Source organism: Carya illinoinensis, chromosome 13 (assembly GCF_018687715.1).
Source record: "Carya illinoinensis cultivar Pawnee chromosome 13, C.illinoinensisPawnee_v1, whole genome shotgun sequence".
Lineage (NCBI taxonomy): Eukaryota > Viridiplantae > Streptophyta > Magnoliopsida > Fagales > Juglandaceae > Carya > Carya illinoinensis.
In genome coordinates this window covers 9,642,298-9,655,930 of record NC_056764.1, presented here as the reverse complement: position 1 = coordinate 9,655,930, position 13,633 = coordinate 9,642,298, and the positions used below count along the sequence as shown (strand labels likewise).

The window sequence follows — 13,633 nt, the reverse complement described above, 5'->3', positions numbered from 1 at the left end:
TTGAACAGACGCTGACCTTTTAAATAGGGAACGACTTGAACCTTCCAGAGAAGGTAGTTTTCATTTGTAAGTTTGACGGAAATTACGTGAGAAAAATTGGGTAGGGGAGAAGGGAGGGAAGATGAAGGTGAGGAAGCAGAAGAAGAAGACGACATGGTGGACGACGAGTCCTTGCTTGTGGCTCTTGATACCATGTTAGAAATATTTAATTTGTATTTTTCACCTCAGTTTACAGTGAAGGGTCAGTACCCTTTTTATACAAAGTAAAAGAATGTTCTAGTCTTATCGAAATATTACAGCTAGTGCTATGCACAGAGGCATGCACATTACATGAGCAACGGTTTTACAGTGGATGATGTGTTGAGGGAATTCTTGCAGGAGGTGGTGTAGGAGGTGGTAGTGCTCTGGCAGATTCCTTTGAGTGCGCATGGATGGTATCCTTTGTGACACATGATGAGGACGTAGGCTCTTTATGGTCTGCATGATTTGCATGAGTATCATTTATTGCTCTAATAAGGATTAAATGAGTTGGAATGAGAAGAAGAACCTCTTCCATGTCGAACAGCCAGAGCCACCGATTCATCCCTTCGAACAGCCATGTTGGAGGTCTCTGTTATCTCATGTGCAACACCTAGGCTTCGTTGCTTCTTTTCTTGTATAATGGAGCAATAAGCCTTTGCAACATCAGGTCGGGATTCATCAACAGAACCTACCCTCGGATTGCACTATAGGACTCATTAAGCCCCATGAGAAATTGCATCAATCGGCATCTCTTATGGTCTGCCCCACAAGAGCAAATAGTATCATTATAGGAGCCCAGTTCATCCCATAATATTTTTAGCCTCGTGTAGTAAGCCGCAACAGTCATTTGATCTTGAGTGAGACAATTGATGTCCTTCTCAATTTGAAAAATACGAGGAGCATTGCTTTGAGAAAAATGATCCCGAAGGTCTTCCCATACCTCCTGAGCAGTGGTGGAAAAAATAACGCTGTCTGCAAGATCTATTGTGAGTGAATTGAGTATCCAGGATAGGATCATATCATTGCATTTCTTCCATGATGCAAAGTCATCTAGTTTGGTTGTAGTAGGCAGTGCTGTGATGGTCCCATCTATGAAACCCAGCTTGGATTTGGCTTTCAATGAGATGGTCATGGCCCTACACCAGGTTGAATAATTATCCCCATTGAGGGGCTTGGAAACAAGCACCATTCCGCGATGGTCATAGTGGTGGAAAAAATATGGATTGGTGGCATTGGGCTTGCCTCTATCTAAAGAATGCTCGTTTGCCATGATGATGGAAATGATGGCAAAAGAGGCAAAATAAAAAAGGGCAAAAAGCTAGGGTATCATTCCCTGCTATGATACCATGTAAAGAAGAAATTATTTGGCTGTTGAATATCTTCATTGAAAATAGAGTATGCAACTTTTATACAAAAGATTTCCTATAATCTTGCCAATCTATTTTAGGTAATCTAAGTAAAACGGGAAATTAAATGCATTACGGAATTACAGCTGATACAATATACATTTATCCCATGAATATCGGGATATCATTGACCTTCTCAACATGCTGCTTTGCATGTGGTCCGGTTCAAGAGTCAAAATGGTCTGCTGTTTGTGAGTTGCAAGTGTGTTAGGAGTGAGTGTGAAATGTCCCCATTGAAAAGTCTTCTCTGTTGCTACTGCGAGCGGATTGGCTGGGATTTGCATGGTGAAGTCAAAGCACGCTGAAAGTGCTGAGGAGAGAAACGAGAGGCTATGGTTCCCATTGAAGACAAGCCAAAAAGTCTGGTGCTGCATTGGAGTGACTTTTCCTATTGGAGTGCCTTCCAAATTGCTGCGTTCAAATGAAAGAAGAGTTGGTGGTCCCGTGTTGTTTTATATTATGTGTTGGTCAAAACCGAAATATGGCTTCAAAAAGGCCACGTGTATTTATATTTTATCCTCTATTTAAAATTATATATCTGTTGTAAAATAACATTGTTGTAAAATAAATTGTATGACCACCTTGAGCTAGCCGACATATGCACAGTGCATAGTGCCAGCATAGTAACTGGCATAGTGAATGGTCGACATATGCACAGTGCATAGTACTAGCATAGTACTGCATAGTAACTGGCAAAGTGAATGGTCGACATATGCACAGTGCATAGTGCCAACATAGTATTGTATAGTAACTGGCATAGTGAATGGCCGACATATGCACAATGCATAGTGCCAGCATAGTACTGCATAGTAACTGGCATAGTGAATGGCCGACATATGCACAGTGCATAGTGCCAGCATAGTACTGCATAGTAAGTTAGCATAGTCCCATTTGTACGCCTATATATATCGTTGAATTCTTTAAGAAATTCATAAGTTTCATAACTTCTCTGAGCTCTATCTCTCTCTCTCTCTCTCTCTCTCTCCTTTTAGAAAGTTTTATAATAAATCTATCTCTCTCTTTCCTTTTCGATAGTTTTATAACACGTTATCAGTACGAAAGTTCTAACGATCTTGAAGCTAATAGTCCTCTACTTCAAAAAATGTCAAATCTTACAAAATTGGAATTCGTTGCTCTTGACATTTCTGGGAAAAATTATTTATCTTGGATCCTTGATGCTGAGATCCATCTGGATGCAATGAACCTGAGAGATACAATTAAAGAAGGAAATCAAGGGTCCCTGCAGGACCGTGCTAAGGCAATGATTTTCCTTCGGCACCATCTTCATGAAGAATTAAAAACTGAGTATCTAACAGTGAAAGATCCACTTATTTTGTGGAATGATTTAAGGGAGAGATATGAACACCAGAAAACTGTAATCCTCCCAAAAACTCGTCATGATTGGATGCACCTGAGGTTGCAAGACTTCAAGAGTGTTAGTGAGTATAACTCTGCACTCTTTAAAATTAGCTCGCTATTGAAATTATGTGGTGAAAAAGTCACTGATGATGACTTGTTAGAGAAGACATATACTACTTTTCATGCCTCGAATGTGCTCCTGCAGCAGCAGTATCGAGAGCGAAAGTTCAAGAAATATTCTGAACTTATATCTTGTCTTTTATTAGCTGAGCAAAATAATGAGCTTTTATTAAGAAATCACCAGTCACGTCCTACTGGTTCTATATCATTCCCTGAAGTGAATGGTACTAGATTTACATCACTCCCAGAAGCGAATGGTGCATCTTTTCAAAGAAAAAGAGGGCGTGTACGTGGTAAGAAAAACTATAGAAGTGGAGGTCTTAGAAGTGACCACACTAAAAGGGAAAATAATAGATATACACCGTACCACCAGAAGTGGTTCAACTCAGAGAAGGGCAAAGGTCCTCAAAATAAATTTGTAAAGAAATATGAAGATGAATGCCATAGATGTGGTATGACTGAACATTGTTCTCGTACCTGTCGTACAGCTAAGCACTTGGTTGACTTATACCAATCTTCTATAAAAGAAAAAACAAAGAAATTTGAAACAAATTTTGCTGAACCATCATATGCTTTAAATTCTATAGATAGAGAAGATATTACAAGCCTTGATGTTTCTGATTTCTTTGAGGATTCTAGTGGTAGAGTTGATCATAGAAGTGTTCCTTTTTAATTAATGTATTTCCTTTATATTATTGTAAAATATTTTTATTCTGTAATTTTTAGTAATGAAAGTTTTATATATTTTGTAGAATCATGAGTCTTATTGATGAACTTTCTATCTCCGAGATGAATAATAAAGATGTATGTCTGGCTGACAATGCTACAACTCACACAATTCTTAAGGATAAAAAATATTTTCAAAATCTAACATTGAGTAAAGCCTATGTTCATACCATTTCCGGTTCATCGAATCTAATTGAAGGCTTCGGAAGAGCTTATATTGTGTTGCCTAATGGCACCAAATTTTGTATTAATGATGCTCTATCTTCTTCACAATCCAGAAGAAATTTATTAAGTTTTAAAAATATACGTCGTAATGGTTGTCATATTGAAACCATTAACGAAGATGATAAAGAGCATCTTCTCATTACTAAAATAATTTCGAGCCAGAAGCTCGTATTAGAAAAACTGTTTGCCCTCTCATCTGGATTGTATTATACAAAAATGAGAATAATTGAATCACATGTTGTAATGCACCAGAAGTGCATTGATCTCAAAATATTTATGACTTGACATGATCGCCTTGGACATCCGGGATCAATAATGATGAGACGAATAATTGATAATTCGTATGGGCATCCCCTAAAGAATCAGAAGATTATCTTACCCAATGAATATCCATGCTTTGCATGTTCTCAAGGTAAATTGATTATCAAACCATCTATGTCAAAGGTTGTTTTTGAATCTCCATTTCTTTTACAAAGGATTTATTGGGATATATGTGGGCCTATTCAACCATCAAGTGGACCGTTCAGATATTTTATGGTTTTAATTGATGCATCAAGTCGATGGTCACATGTTTGTCTACTTTCCACTAGAAATGCTGCATTTGCTAAACTTCTTGCACAAATAATTAAGTTACGAGCACAATTCCCTGACTATCCAATTAAAATTATTCGATTGGATAATGCAGGAGAATTTACATCTCAAGCTTTTGATAATTATTGCATGTCAATAGGAATAGATGTTGAACATCCAGTTGCCCACACACACAGTCAAAATGGTTTAGCTGAATCATTGATTAAAAGGTTTCAGCTAATCGCTAGATCTTTACTCATGAAATCAAATCTTCCTATTTCTGCTTGGGGATATGCTATAATTCATGCAGCATCATTAATTCGAGTTAGGCCATCAGCATATCACAAATATTCACCATTACAGCTTGCATTTGGTCAGCAACCAAATATTTCTCATCTTCGTATTTTTGGATGTACTGTATATGTTCTAATTGCACCTCCACAACATACAAAGATGGGCCCTCAACGTAGACTTGGGATATATGTTGGGTTTGATTCTCCATCTATTATTAGATACCTTGAGCCTCTTACAGGGGATATGTTTAAGGCACGTTTTGAGGATTGTCATTTTGACGAATCCATTTTTCCAACATTGGGTAATAAGAAGTCGGTGCCTGAAGCACGACAGGAACTTACTTGGGAAAATAAACCTCTTTCCCAATTTGATCCTCGTACAAAAGAATGTAATCTAGAGGTTCAAAAGATTATTCATTTGCAAAGTGTTGCAAACCAATTACCGGATGTATTTACTGACACTAAAGGTGTGGTAAAATCATATATTCCTGCTGCTAATGTTCCAGCAAGGATTGCAGTCCCTGAAGGACAAGTTGCCCAAATAGCAATAGGCGAATCTAAGATATGCCTGAAGCGTGGACGGCCTATTGGTGCTAAGGATAAAATTCCTCGGAAGAGGAAAATACAAAATGAATTTGGTACTCCTGAAGAGTCCATACTAACACAGGCCATAAGAGTAATTGATGCTCCTGAAGAGAGTAAATCTCCTGAGAAAGAACCTCCTGAAGAGGTATTTCATGAAATGTCTTCCCTTGAAGAGGGACAGGTACTTGAAAATAACGAGATCTCAATACATTTCATGAGTACAGGAGAAATTTTGAATAGAAATAAAACTGTTGTCGACAACATGTTTTCATATAAAATGGCTCTTGACATTACCAGAAGTAATAAAGAAATTGAGCCAAGAACTGTCGAAGAATGTCGACGTAGAGATGACTGGCCAAAATGGAAATCAGCTATTGAAGCTGAATTAAACTCGCTAGCAAAGCGAGAGATCTTTGGACCAATTATACAAACACCAAAGGGTGTAATGCCCGTTGGATATAAATGGGTATTTATACGTAAACGTAATGAAAGCAATGAAATTGTGCGATATAAAGCACGACTTGTTGCACAAGGTTTTCTGCAGAAACCGGGGATTGATTATGAGGAAACATACTCTCCTGTTATGGATGCAATCACATTCAGATATTTGATCAGGTTGACAGTTATAAAAAGATTGAATATGCAATTGATGGATGTGGTCACTGCATATTTATATGGATCATTAGATCATGACATATATATGAAAATCCCTGAAGGATATAAAATGCCTGAAGCTTCTAATCTGAGTACATCCAGAAGTATGTATTCTATTAAGCTTCAAAGATCTTTATATGGGTTAAAATAATCCGGACGCATGTGGTATAAACGCCTTAGCGAATATCTATTGAAAGAAGGATTTGAGAATAATCCAATATGCCCATGTGTATTTATTAAGAAATCAGACTCCAGATTTGTTATTATTGCAGTTTATGTTGATGATCTAAATCTTGTTGGAACTCCTGAAGAGATCAGAAGAACCGCTACATATTGAAAGAATGAATTTGAAATGAAGGATCTTGGCAAAACGAAATTTTGTCTCGGCTTGCAGCTCGAGCATTTGCCAAATGGAATTCTCATTCATCAATCAAATTATACAGAGAAAGTCTTGAAACACTTTTACATGGACAAAGCTCATCCCCTGAGTACTCCAATGGTTGTTCGATCACTTAATGTGCAAAAGGATCCATTTCGTCCTTGTGAAGACAATGAAGAAATTCTTGGTCCTGAAATACCTTATCTCAGTGCAATTGGAGCCCTGATATATCTTGCAAATTGCACTCGGCCTGATATTGCATTTTCAGTTAATTTACTTGCAAGATATAGTTCCGCACCAACTCGAAGACATTGGAATGGCATTAAACATATCTTTCGATACCTTCGAGGTACGGTTGATATGGAATTATTTTATCAACATGGTTCAAATCCACAATTAGTTGGATATGCAGATGCAGGTTATCTTTTAGATCCACACAGAGGTAGATCTCAAACTGGATATGTATTTACTTATGGAAATTCTGCTATATCATGGAGATCTGTCAAACAAACACTATCTGCTACCTCTTCAAATCACTCAGAGATCATTGCAATTCATGAAGCAAGTCGAGAATGTATTTGGCTAAGATCAACGATCCAACATATTCAAGAAAAGTGTGGTCTTCCAGTGATTAATGATAGCCCAACAACTTTATACGAAGATAATGCTGGTTGTATTACTCAAATTAGAGGAGGATATATCAAAGGTGATAGAACCAAACATATTTCACCTAAATTCTTTTATACTCATGAACTTCAAGAGAAAGGTGAAATTAAAATCAAGCAGATACGATCAAGTGATAATCTGGCAGATTTATTCACAAAAGCATTACCAACTGCAACATTTAAGAAGATTGTGCTGAACATTGGAATGCGGAAACTTGAAGACCTTTTATCATGCACTTTTTAGGGGGAGTAATGTCTTGAAGACTTATACTGATTGTACTCTTTTTCTTTCGCTAAGGTTTTATCCCACTGGATTTTCCTTTGCAAGGTTTTAATGAGGCAATCTTAAAGCATTTTACGACACACATGAATATTGTACTCTTTTTCCTTCGCCATTGGTTTTTCTCCCACAGGGTCTTTCCTTAGCAAGGTTTTAACGAGACATATTCATTATATGTGGTCATCCAAAGGGGGAGTGTTGTAAAATAACATTGTTGTAAAATAAATTGTATGACCATCTTGAGCTAGCCGACATATGCACAGTGCATAGTGCCAGCATAGTAACTAGCATAGTGAATGGTCGACATATGCACAGTGCATAGTACTAGCATAGTACTGCATAGTAACTGGCATAGTGAATGGTCGACATATGCACAGTGCATAATGTCAGCATAGTACTGCATAGTAACTAGCATAGTGAATGGCCGACATATGCACAGTGCATAGTGCCAGCATAGTACTGCATAGTAATTGGCATAGTGAATGGCCGACATATGCACAGTACATAGTGCCAGCATAGTACTGCATAGTAAGCTAGCATAGTCCCATTTGTACGCCTATATATATCGTTGAATTCTTTAAGAAATTCATAAGTTTCATAACTTCTCTGAACTCTATCTCTCTCTCTCTCCTTTTAGAAAGTTTTATAATAAATCTATCTCTCTCTTTCCTTTTCGATAGTTTTATAACAATATCTATATTTTATCTTTTATTTGAAGTAATGATCAGTTAGAGCATGGGAGAGGGCGGCATTTTAAAAACATAAAAGAAAATAACACACAAATAATAAAAAATGAATTAAAATGAAGATTAAAATATTAAAAATATATTGTGTACTTAAAAAAATACTGCTTAATTAAATAATAGGTTGTAAAATTAAGCATAAATTATAATATTAACTAATTAAAATCACTAATTTAGACTTATGCTTATTTAATCATTTTTTTCATCTAAAATCACTAATAGTGTCAATGAAATAATTAAAATATATTAGTTCTAGATATAAAATATGTAATAATTAGTTCAATCACAAATATCATTTTATCTTATTATTATTTATAAAATTTTCATTTTATTTTATTTTTCAAGCATCCCCTAAAACTACACATGGTATTACCATTTCCTTGGAGATTCTTGAAAGAATGGACAAGGCACAAGCAGGTTGGATCTTTTTCCCATTGAAATAAACATCCAAAAACATTACTTTGATCATTCATGAATCACGTGGAGGAAGATTCACTAGAATCTAGATTTACATGACCACAAGCCGCCGGACTTTTTTGCACCAAAGACAACATCCTAAATCTTCCTCTTTCTATAATGGAATATATGGAGAAAAATTCACAGTAAGGACTGGACCCAGTTCGAAAACTCTGATTTACATATGACTGGACTATAAACTTTCATCACTTTCCAAGCTTGTGGAGTGATTGCTGCAGAAATTCATTGAAGTGCAGTTTGACGCATTGCTCAGTTGCCCGTAATATTGGATCTGAATTTGACAGCAAGATTAATAAGATAGTTTTTGAATAGTAATAAAATATTTAAATTGACATCAGATAAATTAAATTGATTTTTAAAAATTTATGTATTTGAATATAAAAATTAGATGAAAATGATTTTAATTTTTTAAAAAAATTTGATAAAGTAATGGATCTTACTAATTATTGCATAGTATTTATAATGATGGAGTATTATTTATAAATATATTCTCAATTAATTAATATCAATTAATAATTTTTTATAAGACAATCAATAAATTAAATCCTCATAAACATGTTAAACTCACAAAATTAATAAGATTATTTTTTTAGAATTTATATTATTCAATAATTCCTAAAAATCTCAATATTTATTATAATACATCTTTCTAATTATCAATTAGAGATTTAAAAATTCTGTAGGTTATTTTTTTCCGAACCAATTATTTCATTTAAAAAATAATTATCAATTATAAAAATTTTGAGTTGGCACCATGCAGAAGAAGAGTCCAAACGAAGGAGTGGGATGAGAGACGAAAGAGCTGAGCCTCATATTTTTGGATAGAAAGGTCTAAAGATAAGAGCCATAGAGTCTTGAAGCTTGAGGGAATATTCTTGTGTAGTGGAAAATCCCTTGCTCAAGATCAAAAGGCAGATTTTGAAGATCTTGGCTGGAAAGCCAAAGACTCAAATCTGAACGGAAGCCGAACGTACGTACAAGTACAAATCTGAAAAATCGACGGGGGAGCCTGCATGCAAAGAGTACTACCTATTCATGCATCCTTTTGTTGTAGGATTTCTTGACATCTTATACCAATGGAATTGCAGAAACTTACCCCAATGATCTATTGCAGGTAACCAACATTTTGAGGCAAGAACTTGGCCCATGCTATCTTTCGGTTTCCGGAAATTCTCAAGCTATACTTCTACACAGTAGAAGGTGAAAAATACGGTTTATCATCTTTTTAATCACTATTCTTAATGTAGTATCAAAGGATTAAAAGATGAGTGAAAATAATAAATATTTTTTTAATCAATTCATCAAAAGATGATAAAACAACGGCATTTAATAGGATATTGAATACCATTACCAAGTTAAGAAAAAGATATAAATAAATATTAAATAAATAAATAAAGCACTGGACCTAATACATTCCGGCCTTGTTTGACCAAAGAATCATTCATTCTTGGTTTTGAGAAAAACATTAGGACTTAATACACTCCATGTTTGACCGAAGAATAATTCCTTCATGGTATTGAGAAAAATATTAGGAAGGGGAATCAAATTGAGAAGTTATCAACACTACTTGTCAAATCAAAATAATTGATTGGTTACTAACGGGAACACATAGAATATATATACAATGGCACATTGGCATAAGAAAATAACTCGTTTCATTTCTCAGGAGTTTGATACATTTGAACAAGTGAAATCCCTCTATCACAGGCACCATCTTCCCACTTTTCCCAATGGCTATAGTTCTTAGATCACTTCATCTTCTGATGATTCTCTATATTTCCAATATTCCCTTGAACTTTGCTCAAGATGAAAGCCAATTCATCTACAATGGCTTCAGTCAAGCCAAGCTATATCTTGATGGAATCGCAAAAATTCTCCCTAATGGTCTATTGCAGCTAACCAATTTTTCAAACCAGGAAATTGGTCAAGCTTTCTACCAATTTCCTATAAAGTTCAGCAAGATTTCGTCTCTTTCTTTTTCTACAAATTTTGTGTTTGCCATGGTTCCTCAAAAACCAAAATTCGGTGGACATGGCATAGCCTTCAACATCAGTCCCTCGAAGGGCTTAACCCATGGTATGGCAACTCAATACCTTGGACTCTTCAATTCTTCAAATAACGGCCTTACTTCCAACCACATATTGGCCATCGAGCTCGATCCTGTTAAGAGTCCTGACTTTGATGATATTGATAACCATGTGGGAATTGATGTGAATGAACTCAGATCACTTGAATCAGCTCCTGCATCATATTATTCCAATGAAGAAAGGAGGAATATAAGCTTGGAGCTTATAAGTGGGAATCCAATGCAACTTTGGATAGACTATGATGAAGCAGAAGTTGCTGAATGTAACACTGGCCCCAATTAGAACCCCAAAACCAAATTGGCCTCTGTTGTCAACGCCGATCAATCTATCTCAGATCGTGTTGGAATCTATGTATGTTGGTTTCTCTGCTTCCACAGGATCAGTTGTATGTGACCACTACATTCTTGGATGGAGCTTTAATAAAAGTGGGCGGGCACAAAGCCTCGACATTTCAAGCCTCCCTAAACTTCCCCCAGGTAAGAAACAAAAAGAGAAACGAAAAGTAGCGATCAAGGCACTTCTCATAGTACTAGTGGTTGTGCTGATAACGACAACTGGAGCTGCTTACTATTTTAGAAAGAAGAAATATGAAGAAGTGTGTGAAGATTGGGAAAGTGATTATGGTACTCACAGGTTTAGTTATAAAAGTCTCCACAAAGCAACCAAAGGTTTCAAAGCTAGAGAGATTATTGGAGAAGGAGGTTTTGGAAAGGTTTATAGAGGAATACTTCCTTCCAATGAGAAAATTGCAGTCAAGAGAGTCTCCCATAATTCCCAACAAGGGATGAAGAAATTTGTGGCTAAGATTGTTAGCATGGGAAGATTGAGACATAGGAACTTGGTGCGCCTCTTGGGCTATTGTCGACGCAAGGGCGAACTCCTCTTGATCTATGATTATATGCCCCATGGAAGCCTTGACCGGTTCTTATACAGAAATGCAAGAAGGCACCTTAACTGGCTTCAAAGATTTCGAATCCTTAGAGGAGTAGCATCTGGCCTTCTTTATCTGCATGAAGGGTGGGAGCAGATTGTTATACATAGAGATATAAAAGCAAGCCATGTCCTATTAGATGCAAAAATGAATGGAAGGCTAGGTGATTTTGGCCTTGCCAGATTATATGATCATGACACAAATTCACAAACTACCCATGTGGCTGGGATTATAGGTTATTTGGCTCCAGAGCTTACTAGAACGGGGAGGGCAACCACTTACACTGATGTGTTTGCTTTTGGGGCTTTCATGCTAGAGGTGGCTTGTGGAATGAGGCCAATAGAGCCAAAGGGAATGCCTGAAGAATTAGTTTTGGTTGATTGGGTCTTTGAGTGCTAGAGCAAAGGAGATATTCTCCGTGCTAGTGATCCTAGATTGGAAGGTAATTATGAGGTAGAGGAAATGGTATTGATTTTGAAACTTGGACTCCTTTGCTCACATGTAGATCCAGCTACTAGGCCTAGCATGAGGCGAGTGATGCAGTTTTTGAATGGCGAAGCTGATCTGCCGAATATTTTATATGACAATGCTTCTTTTGGTAGAGTCACAAGTAGTGAAACATTAGATTTCTTATGGTCACCTCCTTCATCATTTGTCCAGTCTTCTGATCCTTCCATGTCTAGCACCGTTTCCCTCCTTCAAGATGGTCATTGAATTAGTTGCAAAAATTAGACTATGGATCTATACTTTGGACCAAGTCAACCCATGGCACACATAAAGCTTACAAATAAGTTGGTGGCAGAGAGGGGAAGAAGAAACACACAAAGAATATGATGTAGATGTAAACACTTTCTTTTGATAAATATACGTTTCCAAAAATAATGTAAGTGCCCTACTTGAGATCTTTGTATTACTAAAGATTTGAGTCTGCTATTAAATGATTTATAGATTTGTCATTTGTTAGTGTGTATATATGTATCTTAGATCATACCTAATATTCTTAGAATATTGTGATAATATTCTTAGTTTCCTATAATTATGCTAGATTAGAATATTTCCTTCTTCATTGTATTTCCTTATTTACTTTAGCCATATTCAACTATATATAAGCCTACTTTGTATTGTTTTACGTAGAAATATATACTCATATGATTTTCCAAAATCCTTTTTATTTCAACATGGCATTAGAGCCACCACTATGATTCCCCTAGCCATGCAAGATGTTCTTTTGGTGTTTCTTTCTTCCACACCAGTACTTGGCTTCATTTGCACTTGACAGTGGGTTTGTCACATGTTTATGTTATGTTTTCGCTTCAATTCGCTTCAAATAAGATCATAAAGTTAAACCTGATAACTCTCTTGGCGTTTTTGTGTCAACCGCATCGCCTTACACTGCTACTCATGTCCCACATGCCACTACATCAGACGGAGCCTTTGCCCATACTCACCATGTGCCTCACACTTGTGCCTCACTCCAGCAGACCATGGTTCACTCTAGCAGCCCACCCAAGCCCGATCCAGCTTAACTCAAGCCCAATTCGCCCAGCCCAAGTAAGAACCTTCCAATTTTTTTTTCTTTTTATATACGGCCCATTTTGGTTCAAGCCTAGCCCAGTCCATTTTGGCATGTTGACCCATTGACTTGTTGACTGTTGACCATAAATAAATAAATAAAAACTAGTATATCTCACCTCTCTCCCAACCTTGATACCATTGTTTGTCCTATTCATAATATTTTAGATAGCTCTAATTATAATATGTGGGCTCAAAATATGGAAGTATTTCTTAGAGGAAGAAAATTACGGCTCTATGTTTCTGGTGATATTATTGCACCCAAGCAACAAGACAGTGAGAGTTTTGATGTTTTTGCATGCAGCCTTGAAGATGGGCATAGTGTTTACTACAAAATCTTGTCTTGGTTTATCAATACTTCTGTTCCATCCATTCATAGCTTCCTTCCCAAGCTTCATAATGCTAAAGTTGCTTGAGATTTTCTTGCTAAAAGATATAATTGCACTCATGATGCTTCATTGTTGTTTAAGCTTGAGACAAGCTTTATCTAATGCATCAGGAATCAAGTCAGTCTATTGCTGATTTTTATTCTCAATTTAA

General features: G+C 36.3%; 1 pseudogene; it reads left to right on the top strand.

Annotated features, from left to right (window-relative positions):
• The first annotated feature begins 10,217 nt into the window (after positions 1–10,217).
• Positions 10,218–12,235, top strand: LOC122290933 (annotated as a pseudogene).
• Positions 12,236–13,633: the final 1,398 nt, after the last annotated feature.